Genomic DNA, 14,365 nt, shown 5'->3' on the forward strand with positions numbered 1-14,365 from the left:
CAGGTGTTTGCAACTCAGTGAACAACCTCACAGCACCCAACAATACGCCATCGCCCATGTTGTTGGGTGGCCTGGAAGCATTACAGGCAATGCTCCCTCCATTATATATTCCGGGTGGTCAAGGAGCTCTGTCTGCAGGAGGTGGGAAGGTCCTTGGGTGGGTAGGTCCGTCTGTAAAATATAAAAAGCAAACAGCATTGCAGTCACTGGTTACTTGTAGATGTCATCATCTGGTTAATGCGACCATGGCAGTGGAATGACAAGTGTTACTTTTATGGATGTTGGGACATGATTCTGCTATATCTCTACAAGAGGGATCACTATTTTCTCCTGCTAAGCTAGATTCCTTCCTCGGGAGGGTGAAGACATGGGTGCACTTTCTTCCTGCACTCCAGCCTCTGATAACACTGATATGGAGGGGGTGATCTCTGGCCAGACTGGCACGGTAGAGTGTCTATGTCACGTCCTCCTGGGAGAAACAGGAAAGAAGAGCGCTCAAATCCTCTCTACTATTCCATGTACATGGATCACGGGAAGTGTAATCCAGCTTCCCCTTCTCCAACATCTCCCCTAATGACTAACACAGCTGAATAGTACAGCTTTCAGATGGCATGTGCACAGGTGCACAGCTGGCTTTGAAAGTTGACATGGCTGCAAGGATGCTGGTCTTTTTGAAGACCCTTACTGAGCGGAGCTTTCCTCCAGGAATGGCACATGGTAAGATGGGGAGTGGAAATAGGGTGTGATTCCTCGCAAATAGCAATTAAGTTTTAGTAAGATAGAGTGAAAGAAGCTCATTTGGAGTTGTGGTGAAGATATTCCACCAAACTTGACACAATTGCACTTACCAGAAGATACTAAAATTTAACTGTGTGGTTTTGACATAAGAGATAACAGTACAAACAATTACATTGAATATGCTGATAATTACACTTGATATTTCATCTGAAGCACCAGAATTAAAACATCTCATTTTTGATTTGGTTCCTTGTGCCAGGCTGATCACCTGTTGCAGCTGCCAAGATGCCACCAAGTATATTTGACAACATACTGTACTTGCCTGTGGGAAAGTGCCATTGTAGGGAATGGGTCAACATTGAATGAGATGTATGCTGAGCCACCTGTTTTAAGGACATGGACAATAAGTCTGACTTAGGCAGCGACAGAAGGACGAGCTGTGCCGAGAGCCTGCATGTGAGATTCCTTTCCCTTCATTTTTGCTCTCACATCTTAATTCCTTCATCTGTTCATCTTGACAAAGGCTTTTAAGGGGTTTGGTGTGATGGCCAAATGTTTTGAGAATTTTTGACCACCCTCTAATTGTTTTTGTTCCCCCCTTTGCAGCACTCATCCTATTGTACTCATTGCACCTTGTTGCTGAAAATTATGCAAATTTGCTGACCTAACTGCACACAAAGTGTCTGTTCTTAATCTTTCAATAATGAGCTATACCATGAGAAGGAAACTGACATTGTTCCCTCTCTTTCTTTCTCACGCTAGCAGCAACTCTTAGCAGGAAGCAATAAATGGAAATCGGGCTAAATTCAGCATTAATATGTATGGAATACCTCCAGGCACATAGATGTATACATTGCTTTTGCTGTTGGTATCAAGTTAAAAGGTTAAAAAAAACGAATAAAAATCACAGCCATCCCTTTTATTTAAAAGAAATTCAGTGCCCTGCCTTCATTAAAATTGGAAAGAAATGAGAACACTTAAATTTTATTACTTGAATCAGGACGGATTCTCTTTAATGATCTGTTAGATTCAGTCATTCATTTTTATTGACCTTTATATGACAGCAGCTGAACAAATGGCATAGCTTGTTTGTCACTTAGAGTGTTCAGCAAAGTGTTATTGGTGAAGGTCATTAAATTGTTTTTTTCAAAAAGTCAAACACTTTCAAATATTCCAGAGTACTAAAAATACTGTTTCAAAGAATAGAAAAATATATAATGCATCAACTATTGTGCTTCTAAAATCTGTTTACAAAACAACTACTCTGACCTAAGTTTAGTTGCTATGGTTTTTTTCTCATCTGAGTACAATCAATGCATGAGACTTTTTTTTTGCACTATCTGCTGCATCTATCTATCTATCTTTCTCAATGTTATCATCTAAGTCCCACACAGTGCCACAAGATATAATTTTGGCCAGGCAAAGATCGTCAAATATTTGTTTGATTGCAGAAGAAGTGAACTGGCTTTGATATAAATTTGGTGTCCTATGATCCTGCCCCACAAACAATCTGATGAAGGAGCAGCGCTCTGAAAGCTTGTACTTTCAAATAAACCTGTTGGACGATGACCTGGTGGTGTGTGATTTTTAACTTGGTCCACTCCAGCCCAACACTGGTACCTTCACATCATTAGCCAATGATGATTAACTACTGCAGTAATATTGTCGCTTAAAGGACAAGGTGGGGCAATTGTAGCCAAATAAGGAAAAACAAGCACAATGGTTGCAATATTATACTTTTTTTGTTATTTGAAGCATGAGAAATTACATCACTTAAACTGAGCTCCAAGTGGGGAGAAATATCCAATGTATCTGTCCATATAAGTTAAAAGATGGAAACAACTTACCCAATTGCACGGTGAATGAAATTATTTAAATGTTTTGAAATTTTAATGCAATTGTCAAAGTTGGATATGACAATCTTGTTTCAGACTTGATAGAGTTTCTGTTTCAGTGTCTGCAGATTGAAACAAAAGCCAATACATTCACATTCACTCATGCATACATGCTTTCAATTATTTGTTTGCCAGTGTTGACATCTTTTGGCATCATTGGTTAGTCGCCCATGTTTTGACAGCTGATAACAGAAGTCACAGGGCTTCACCGTGTCTTGTAATTGCAATTGTTGATAAAACATTGCTGACAGTGACTATCTACACTTAATTTTATTGCAATAATTACTTGTGACAATGGAGGATATGCTCTTTCAAATGGAACTAAAAAGTGATAGCATAGTCAAATGGGAAGTTTAAAAAAAGTAAAATGTAAGGCCATATGGCAAAGTATATATCTTTAAAAGCATGATTGGACAATGCGACAATATGAGCATAAAAACACGCTCTTTATGCAATTGCTATTTCAGCCAGCAGCCTTGGTTGTCAATGCACTGCATATTTACAAATAATGTGTTATAAGTCTCCATAAATTAACATTATTAACTCACTTCTCACTGTAAATTTCTTAGTCACTAATATGTCACGACTGTTTATAAAAATGTAATCAAGTAATGCATAACATTACTGTTGTATAGATTCCTTTCTAGCTTAATTCAGGTCAGTTAATGGAAAGTTTATTACTTAAAAGCCTCTCTGGACTCATTACATAGTTACACACTTCACTGGCTACACCATTAAGGTAAATTGTTCATTTTATGATACAAATTAAGATGCTAACCTCTGTTTAAGAACAGTTTAATATTCTTTTTTTAAATTCTCAGAAGGCAAGTTCAGTTTTCGGTAAAAGTTGTTCTTCAGATAGGATTAAACAATGCAACTAATTGTTTTCTGTCAATAAACCTTTGCAGTGTGCTTTACTTTGATCTTCTCTATGGTTAGTTCCTGTTGACTATGTCAGAAATAGGATTGTTCACCAAGAACTAACATGTTGCAACACATATTTTGGGAATAGAATAGAGGCTGAGTTGTTATAGATTGAGATACTGATAAATAAGGAGAAAAGGAAAGAGTTTGATCTGATGCAGTGTCTTTCCCATGACCTCAGGATATTCCGAATGCTTTTTCTTGAATGAGGTCAGTGATGTCCCTTTGTGATGTGTTGTCACTGCTGTCATGCAGAAAGTATAGCAACTAATTTGTCCATAGCAAATCCCACAACCAGCAAAAAGATGATTGCCAGATAATCAATTTAACTTATATTATTTGAGGAATGTAAAATGCCTAGGACATGGTGGAAAATACCTGTGCTCTTCAAATAGTAGCCATGATGTGGAGGTGCCAGTATTGGACTGGCATTGACAAAGTTAAAAATCACACTACACCAGGTTATAGTCCAACACGTTTATTTGGAAGCACTAGCTTTCAGAGCTCTGCTCCTCCATCAGGTAGTTGTGGAGCAAAATTATAGAATTTATAGCAAAAGATTACAATGTCATGCAACCAAAATAATATATTGAACAAACCTAGATTGCTGTTAAGTCTTTCATCTTTTCGAATGAGTTGCAGGTTTTGGTTCATAAATATGTAAATCCCAGAATTTCTTTTAAGTCACATTTTCAAGATAACCTAAGGTTTTATTTAAAAAAAAGTGACAGCTCAGCTCAGACAGTGCATTAAAGGTGTGAGGTTAGAGTCTGTCTGTATCCTAATTTTAAGTCAGACTGGTTCTATTTCCAAAGTAGGAATTTATAAAATATATGGATTGACTGCCAGGAGATTGTGTGCTTTTTGAGCAAAATTGGATTTGTAGCTATATTCTATTTTGTTCAGAAAGCACACAATCTGTAGGTAGTCAATGCCGGCAGTCAATCCATACAATATTTTATAAATTCCTACTTTGGAAATATAACCAGTCTGACCGAAGATTGGGATACAGGCAGATTCTAACCTCATATCTTTAGTGCATTGTTTGAACTGAGATGTCACCTTTTTTTAATAAAACCTAAGGTTATAAGGGTCATAGAGTCATAGAGATGTACAGCATGGAAACAAACCCTCAGTCCAACCCACCTATGCCGACCAGATATCCCAACCAAATCTAGTCCCACCTGCCAGTGCCCGGCCCATATCGCTCCAAACCCTTCCTGTTCATATACCCATCCAAATGCCTCTTAAATGTTGCAATTACACTAGCCTCCACCACTTCCTCTGATAGCTCATTCCAGAAGTTCTGGGATTTACATATTAATGAATCTAAACCTGCAAACCATTCAAAAAGATGAAAGACTTAACAGCAATCTAGGTTTGTTCAATATGTCATTTCAGTTGCAGGACATTGTAATCTTTTGCCCTAAATTCTATGTGTTATGATCCTGTTCTCAGCTACCTGATAAAGGAGCAGTGCTCCAAAAGGTAGTACTTCCAAATAAATCTGTTGGACTATAATCTGGTATTGTGTGACTTTTAACTTCAAAATAATGCCATGGAACTTTTAATGTTTACTTGAGAGAACAGATGGGCCTCTGTTTCATGCTTCACCTAAATGATGTGGCACTCAACCTGTTAAATGAACCCATCATTTGGAACTGTTTTGATCTGAAGTTGAATTAAATTGATAATAGTGCAGCGTTAAATCAGGGAAACTGAGCATGGAACTTGGATGATTTGATGATAATAATGGAAGTTAAAATTCAAGCTGTGAAAAGGTGGCAGATGGTTCACAAGATTACAGAGAGATTGCAATCATAAACAAATAATTTATTCTTCTAGAGTGCCTGTTGTTGAAATAGATGGATGAAAGTAGGAAGGAGAATGGTCAGGGTAAATTATGAGCAGTGAGGTTGGTTAGAGAAAGAAGTGCACAGATTAAAGAGAAGTCGAGAGAGAAAAAATAAACTTTTTGTTGTGATGAACCAGACAAGTTAGACAGAAAAATGTTTCTGAAACAATTGAAAATGTTTGTCAATTGCACATTGATCTTTTGAAAGAAAATACAAAAGTATGCAGGTAGTCTATGGGTTGTCCCAAAAGTTATGGATAACAGTGCAGGATGGAATGCCCTTAAACTCAAGTCAGATAGGTAGTTATTTGAGCTGCGCGTTAAAATAAAGGCCAGGTTTAATGTCTGAATAAATATAAAATCCCAGCACCAGTACAATGAACTAGCACTGCAGGATAGGGTTGGCACTGCACTGTAGCAACACAAAGGTGGAAGCAGTGAATTAGAATGGCTAACAGCTGAAGTTGTCACAGCAACTATTCATGCTCCTAAATTGATGTATATTGGTTAAGCTAGCTTTGAAGAGTGGCACAGTGGCTAACACTGTTGTGTCACAGTGCATATGATTCAGGTTAGATTACCCGTGTGGAGTTTGTGCACTTTCCCTGTGTCTCCAAGGGTTTCCTTTGGGTGCTCCAGTTTCATACCACAGTCCAAAGTTGTGTAGGTTAGCTGTATTGGCCATGCTAAATTGACCCGTAGTGTCCAGGGATGATTAGGTGGATTAGCCATGGTAAACATGAGGTTACGGGGATAGGACAGGGGTTTGGTTTTGGGCAGGATGCTGTTAGGAGGGTTGATGCAGACTTTTTTAGATTAGATTACTTACAGTGTGGAAACAGGCCCTTCGGCCCAACAAGTCCACACCGCCCCGCCGAAGCGTAACCCACCCATACCCCTACATCTACATTTACCCCTTACCTAACACTATGGGCAATTTAGCATGGCCAATTCACCTGGCCTGCACATCTTTGGACTGTGGGAGGAAACCGGAGCACCCGGAGGAAACCCACGCAGACACGGGGAGAACGTGCAAACTCCACACAGTCAGTCGCCTGAGGCGGGAATTGAACCCGGGTCTCAGGCGCTGTGAGGCAGCAGTGCTAACCACTGTGCCACCGTGCCGCCCACTTAAAGAGCTGAATGGCCTCTTTCCACACTGTAGTGATCCCATGATTACTGAGTTGTTAGTATATTTAAATATTAGCTGTAGTTGATGACATATTAAGGACCTATCTTCAGCTTTAAATAAGCAAGCCTTCCTTTACTGAAACTCCCTCTCAGTCACTCAGTTATGTGCATCCCCAACATCATTAATAATAATGTACAACATAGTAGTGGTGCTTTTCACACAGTCTCAAATATTAATCCTTAAAATTGTAATATGATGTTGATCAGGAGAATAAAGTAGTACATTTAAAATATTGGAATACTTTATCCTCCAGACATATATGTAGAATAAATTCATAGGGTGGATGTTGAGGAGATATTTCTACTAGTTGAGGCATCTCAAACCTGGATCCTAATTTGCAATTAAGGGACACTCATTTCAAACTGAAATGTGGAGGAATATCTTTTCCCGAGGATAGTGCATATCTGGGATTCTCTGTCCCAAAGAGTTGTGGAGGGTAGATCATTGAAACTATTTAAAGAAGAGGTAGATAGATTTTTGAAACGTCAGAGAATGGAGGGCTTTGAGGATCTTGCACAAGAAAGGAGTTAAGGCCTGGGAGAAATCAGCCATGATTTTAGTGAATGACAGGTCAACCTTGAGGGGCTGAATGGCCTACTCCTGCTTTTATTTCTTCTGTTTTATGTTGCTAGCTCTCTATGTGACCTGGCATGGCTGCAGTTAGTGGACCTATATAGTGTTTGAGAAACAGAGTACTGGATTAAAATGAAATATTTGGTGTGTTTATTTTAATTGATTTAAATGTCAAAAAGAGTCCCTTTTAAATGATTAATCTTACATTGTCTGATAAGGATGGAATTAAAATGTCTCATACTTTTTTATAATGCTGTATTTTTGTCATCCAATGTGTTTTGTAAACAATTTTGCACTCGAGCTACTATAGCAACAGATGTAACAAGGTTCTTTCAAACTAATGAAGTGCAATTTAAGTGTGACTTTTGTTGAAACCTAAGCAACCTAGCAACCTATTTACACACAGCAAGGCTTCATGAACCACAGCTAGATTATTTATTGAAGGATAAGTACTCATGAGAACCTACTTGATCTTCTTCGAATCATGTTGTGGGATATTGACTACTCCATCTGCGGGGACAGACTGAGTCTTCGATTAACATTTCTCCTGAAAGGTGACACCATTGACATTGGAGCATTCCCTCAATTCTGAAATCGAACACCAAAATCAGCATCTGGAAACAAGAAGGAAGGCAGCATAGTATATAATACGAGAGGAGTGGGTGAGGAGTGGAACCTGTGACAAGCGGTCAGCATCACTGTGAGGAGTGGGCAAAGTGAGGACCCAGTGACAGGCAGGCAGTATCTGAAAGGAGCAGGTATGTGGTGAGGTTTGAATGTGCTCTGTTAGATCCACTGATGTCAAGCCAGTGTTCTTCTCTGACGGCTGGCTGGCTGGCTGGCTGGCCGGCTGGCTGGCTGTCTGTCACCTACAGGATGAGGAGCGGGTGGGCAAGGGAACGTGGAAACTGAACACTAAGCTGTTGACCCCGGGCAACATTGAAGAGCTCAAGAGGGATTACGCAGGTTGGAGAACCGTGAAGCCCCTCTTTGAGTCTTCAGCGGACTGGTGGGAAACGGTAAAAGGGAACATCAAGAGGTTCTTTATCCTCAAAGGTGTCCAGGAGGCGAGAGAGGCATGGAAAACTGTCCCAGCTCCAGGAAAGTATGCAGAACCTGCTCCTGCTGCAGACGATGGGGGTCGATGTCACGGAGGACCTCAAGGAGGTGAAGGGCCAGCAAGCCTCGCTCTTTGCCTCGGAGGCCTCCAGGATAATCTTCCGGTCCAGGGTCCGCTCAGTGGAGCAGGACAAGACGTGCTCACGTTTCTTCTTCCAGAAGGTGCACTAAGAGAGTTCCGTGCTCAGCAGCCTGAAGGAAGAAGATGGCTCGGTAACGTCATCTCAGGCTGACGTCATGAGGATCAGCAAATCCTTCTACGCCAGCCTGTATGACTCGAAGCCAACCGACAGCGCGGCCTCCCAGTCGTTCCTGTCCTCTATCACGGAGGTCCTAGATGACGGAACATGAGAAAGGCTGGACCAGCCGCTATCTCTGGATAAGCTGACCAAGGCCCTCGAGTCCTTCGAAAAGAATAAAACTCCCGGAAGCGACGGCTTACCGGTCGAGATTTATTCCGCTCTTTGGGACTTGATCGGCCAGGACCTGCTGGAGGTGTATGTCAGTATGCTTCGGGCAGGTACCATGAGTGAATCCATGAGGAAAGGCATCATCACCCTCATCTACAAGCGGAAGGGGGAGAGGGAGGAAATTAGAAATTGGAGACCGATCTCACTGTTAAATGCAGACTACAAAATCTTGTCAAAGGTCATCGCCAACCGGGTCAGGTCTGCTCTGGGATCGGTGATCCACCCGGACCAAACCTGTGCTGTACCGGGCAGGAAGATCTCTGAGAGTCTTGCATTCCTCAGGGATACGATCGCCTACGTGCAGGACAGCGGGGGGGACACCTGCCTCATCAGCCTGGACCAGGAGAAAGCCTTTGACAGGATATCGCATACATATATGAGGGATGTCCTCTCCAAAATGGGCTTTGGGGAGGGAATCAGAAATTGGATCAGACTGCTCTACACCAACATTGTCAGTGCAGTCTCAATCAATGGGTGGGAATCAGATAGCTTCCCTGTAAGATCTGGAGTCAGGCAGGGATGCCCCTTCTCACCCGCCTTGTTTGTGTGTTGCATAGAGCCATTTGCCGAATCCATCAGGAAGGAGCCTGAGAGGGGTGACTATTCCTGGCAGCGGGGGCCTACAGGTTAAGGCCTCCCTGTACATGGATGACGTCGCTGTTTTCTGCTCGGATCCGCTGTCCGTGCACAGACTCGTGTGCATCTGTGACCAGTTCGAACGGGCCTCGGGGGCCAAGGTAAACCGAGGCAAGAGCGAGGCCATGCTCTTCGGGAACTGGGCCGACCAATCCTCTATCCCCTTCACCATCAGGACTGACCACCTGAAGGTGCTGGGTATTTGGTTCGGGGGGGCTGGGGCGTGCGCCAAGACCTGGGCGGAGCGGATCAGGAAGATGAGACAGAAACTAGGCAGATGGGGGCAACGGTCGCTCTCCATCGCGGGAAAAAACCTGGTCATCAGGCGTGAGGTACTCTCAGTATTGCTATATGTGGCACAGGTCTGGCCTATCCCCAGGACCTGTGCCGCCGCAGTCACCCGGGCCATCTTCCAATTCATTTGGAGATCAAAGATGGACCGGGTCCGAAGAGATACAATGTACAAAGACTGGTGCAATGGGGGAAAAAACACGCCCAATGCCACCCTCACCCTGATGGCCACCTTTGTGTGTGGCTGCATCAAGCTGTGCGTGGATCCCCGGTACGCAAACACCAAGTGTCACTACGTACTGAGGTTCTACCTGTCCCCGGTGTTGCGAAGGATGGGCCTGGCCTCGCTGCCGCGGAACGCTCTGAGTAGTTGGACCGTTCTGTATCACCTGTCCTTCGTGGAGAAATTTATGAGGAAAAACACCTTTGACCACAAGTCCATCAGGAAGTGGTCAGCACGTAGTGTCCTTGAGACCCTTCGGGAAAAGGAGAGGGCGGATCCTGTCGAGCGGTTCCCTGAGCAGACTGTCAAAGCCATTTGGCAGAATGCCTCATCGCCAGAACTTTCCAACAAGCACCAAGACGTGGCTTGGCTGGTGTTGAGAAGGGCTCTGCCTGTGAGATCTTTCATGCACGCCTGGACTCTCTGCCGCACCGCACGCTGCCCTCGAAGTGGCTGCGGTGGGGACGAGACTGTCACACACCTCCTTCTGGAATGTGCCTATGCAGAGGAAGTCTGGAGAGGAATGCAGTGGTGCTTGTCGAGGTTCGTCCCGAGCAGCGCCGTGATGCGGGACTCCGTGCTGTACGGCCTGTTCCCCGGGACTCACACCGAGACGAACATTAACTGCGCCTGGAGGATCATCAACTCGGTGAAGGATGCTCTCTGGGTGGTCCGAAACCTGTTGATCTTCCAGCTGAAGGAGTTGACCCCGACTGAGTGTTGCAGACTGGCACATTCCAAGGTCCAAGACTACGTGTTGAGAGACACGCTGAAGCTTGGGGCAGCTGCCGCCAAGGCGCGGTGGGGAAAGACCACCGTGTAAGATTGGCCTGCCTAAAGAAGAACAGGGTGCCCATGCGGACGTTTTTTGGGCTCTGCTGATGCCTCAGCCAAATATATGCATAAGATTGAAAAATGCACAGACCTGTATATGACAAGGATAAATTCAAATCTGTGTTTGTAAATGTGGACATATGTATGGCATGACCAAATGTACAGACCATCAAATCATTTTATGAATAAAGTATATTTTTGAAATAAAAAAAAAAGCAGGCAAGATGGGATGCTCTGAAACCTGTTGATCTTCCAGCTGAAGGAGTTGACCCTGACTGAGTGCTGCAGACTGGCATGTTCTAAGGTGCAGGAGTATGTGTTGAGGGAGGTGCGGAAGCTTGGGGCAGCTGCTGCCAAGGCGCGGTGGGGAAAGACCACCGTCGTGTAACATCTGTCTGCCTAAAGAAAAACAGGGGGCTCACGCAGTCATTTGGGCTCTGCTGATGCCTCAGCTAAAAATGTAATTGTACAGATCTGTAAAGAGGAATGATTACTCTGTTTCGGTATGCAAAGAAATGGAATGTTTACATATGTATGGCATGTCCAACTGTACAGACCATCAAATTATATTATGAATAAAGTATATTTTTGAAATTAAAAAAAAGCAGGCAGATGGGTGGTAGACCTGAGTGGAACTTGGAACAAGAATAAGGTTTTTCTAATTCATATCTAAGAAGGAGTAATGGTAAAAGGAAAGCATTGGTCCATATTCTGTTTATTTAAGCTACATCTGTGGAGTTTCGGCCTGTAATGTTCAATGTGGAAAAATCTAGATGCTTTTGGTGATCAGGATGATCATGTGTGCAGGAGGAAATCTGGGTTTTTGGATGCTGCAGGCATGATGGGCATTCAAAATGCCCTGAGGTTTGTGGGTGGCGTGCTTCAGGCAGGTTTACCTGTACTTAAAGGAAGTGCAAGCAGAGAGATTAGGTGACTGCCAAATAGGAGAAGGGTAGAAGGAATCCCCAAGTGTATTTCAGGTGTTTTTTGTATTAACATAATTTTCTAATCAACCTTTTCAGAGACGTTATTACACACCTCTGGAGCAGGGCCCCTTGAGGTGCGGTGGTAGTGTTCCTACCACTGAGCCAGGAGACCTAGGTTCTAGTCCCACCTATTCCAGAGATGGGTAATGGCGTCTCTGAACAGGTCAATTAAAGAATTTGGGGTGGCATGGTGGCTCAGTGGTTAGCACTGCTGCCTCACAGCATCAGGGTCCCAGGTTTGATTCTAGCCTTTGGCGACTGTGTGGAGTTTGCACATTCTCCCCGTGTCGGTGTGGGTTTCCTCCCACACTCTAAAGATGTGCAAGTCAGCTGAATTGGCCATGCTAAATTGCCCATAATGCTAGGTGTATTAGTCAGAGGGAAATGGGTCTAGGTGGGTTACTCTTCAGAGGGTCGGTGTGGACTGGTTGGGCCGATGGGACTGTTTCCTCACTGTAGGGAATCTAATCTAATCAGAATACTATGAATTTGACTCTCAAACCATTTCTCAGCCTTGGAAAGTGGTGAAAGTGACTATTCCTCTTTAGATGTCAGCCCAGAGACGAGAACATGGCATTGTGAATGGCTCAGCTGCTCAGGGATAAGGAGGAAAGGTGTAAGGACAATGGTAGTAGGGGATTCATCAGTAAAGGGAGTAGACAGGCACTTTTGTGGCAACATATGTGACTCCAGGATGGCATGTTGCCTCCCGAGTGCCAAGGTCAAGGCTGTCACAGAACTGCTGTAGATCATTATGGAGGTGGGAGGGATGAATAGTTGGGGGGGGGGTGTGTGGTCAGGTCCAAGCCCCCCCATCAACCCACCCTCCCTTCCTGGCACCCTCCCCTGCCACCGCAGGAATTGCAAAACCTGCACCCACACGTCCACCCTCACCTCCATCCAAGGCCCCAAAGGAGCCTTCCACGTCCATTAAAGTTTTACCTGCACATTCACCAATGTCACTTATTGTATCCGTTGCTCCCGATGCGGTCTCTTCTACATCGGGGAGACTGGACGCCTCCTAGCAGCACGCTTTAGGGAACATCTCTGGGACACCCGCACCAACCAACCCCACCGCCCTGTGGCCCAACATTTCAACTCTCCCTCCCACTCTGCCGAGGACATGCAGGTCCTGGGCCCACATCACCGCCGCTCCCTCACCACCCGATGCCTGGAGGAAGAATGCCTCATCTTCCGCCTCAGAACACTTCAACCCCAGGGCATCAATGTAGACTTCACCAGTTTCCTCATTTCCCCTTCCCCCACCTCACCCCAGTTCCAACGTTCCAGCTCAGCACTGCCCTCATGACCTGTCCTACCTTCCTATCTTCCTTTCCACCTATCTACTCCACCCTCCCCTCTGACCTATCACTTTCATCCCCACCCCCATTCACCAATTGTACTCTTTGCTACCTTCCCCCACCCACCTCTCTGACCTATCACCTCCATCCCCACCCCCATTCACCTGTTGTAGTCAATGCTACTTTCTCCCCACCCCCACCCCCACTCCCCTCTCATTTCTCTACCTATTCTGCAGGCACCCTGCCTCTATTCCTGATGAAGGGCTTTTGCCCAAAACGTCGATTTTCCTGCTCCTCAGATGCTGCCTGACCTGCTGGACTTTTCCAGCATCACTCTAATCTAGACTCTGCTTTCCGGCATCTGTAGTCCTTGCTTTTACCTAGCCAGATGCTATGATCCATGCTGGGGTCAATGACATAGGAAGGATGAGAAATTAGGTTCTGCAAGCTGGCTTTAGGGACTTTTGGTCAGAAACCGAAAAGCACTACATCAAATGTACTAACCTCTGGCTTAATCTCAGTGCTCCACAGTAGTGAAAATAGGAAGAGAAGCATAGAGCAAGATAGTGAATGTGTGACTGGAGAGATGGTGCAGTAAGGAGGTCTTCAGATTGCTGAGGTTTTGGGAATCTTTCTTGTTGATGGAGCAGCTGAAGAGTTTTAATGGATTACACTTCAACGGTATTGGACATACATGCTTTTGGGATGGATTTAAACTAGATTGACAGGGGGATGGAATCCTGACAAATTATTCAGAGGTCATAGAAGCTGAGATGGAATGAGAAATTAAAGCATGAATAAGTGAATGTGGAAGGCAGTGGAATTATAGGCTGGATAAGAAAAAAGTGAGTTTAGCAAGGCTTAGTGGAATATATTTTAATGCAAGGAACCTGATAAATAAGATATATTAAGTGAAGTCACAAATTGGAGTATGATGTAGCTATGATTGAAGCGTGGCTGAAATATGGGCAGGATTGGCAGCTCAATGTTCCTCGTCATTGGGTATTTGTATAAGATAGAGAAGAGGACAATAGATGATCAAAGAAAAGCAGTGAAGAAGGATGATACCTTGGAAATATCATTAAAGGAGTCCACATGGTAGAAATAAAAAACACAAAAGAGACAAACTCACTGTTGCATGTGCACTATAGGGTCAAACACTCAAGGAGAAATAAAAACTAAATATAGAATCAAATTTCAGAGAAACGCAAGAGAAGCAAGGCAGGTATTGTCAGGGATTTTAACTATCCAAATACTAAGTGGGAGAGTTTTAGTTTCCAAGATAGAGAGAGAAAACAAATTCTTAAATTATATCTTTGGAATGCCCA

This window comes from Chiloscyllium punctatum, chromosome 12 (genome assembly GCF_047496795.1).
Source record: "Chiloscyllium punctatum isolate Juve2018m chromosome 12, sChiPun1.3, whole genome shotgun sequence".
NCBI classification, from domain to species: Eukaryota; Metazoa; Chordata; class Chondrichthyes; order Orectolobiformes; family Hemiscylliidae; genus Chiloscyllium; species Chiloscyllium punctatum.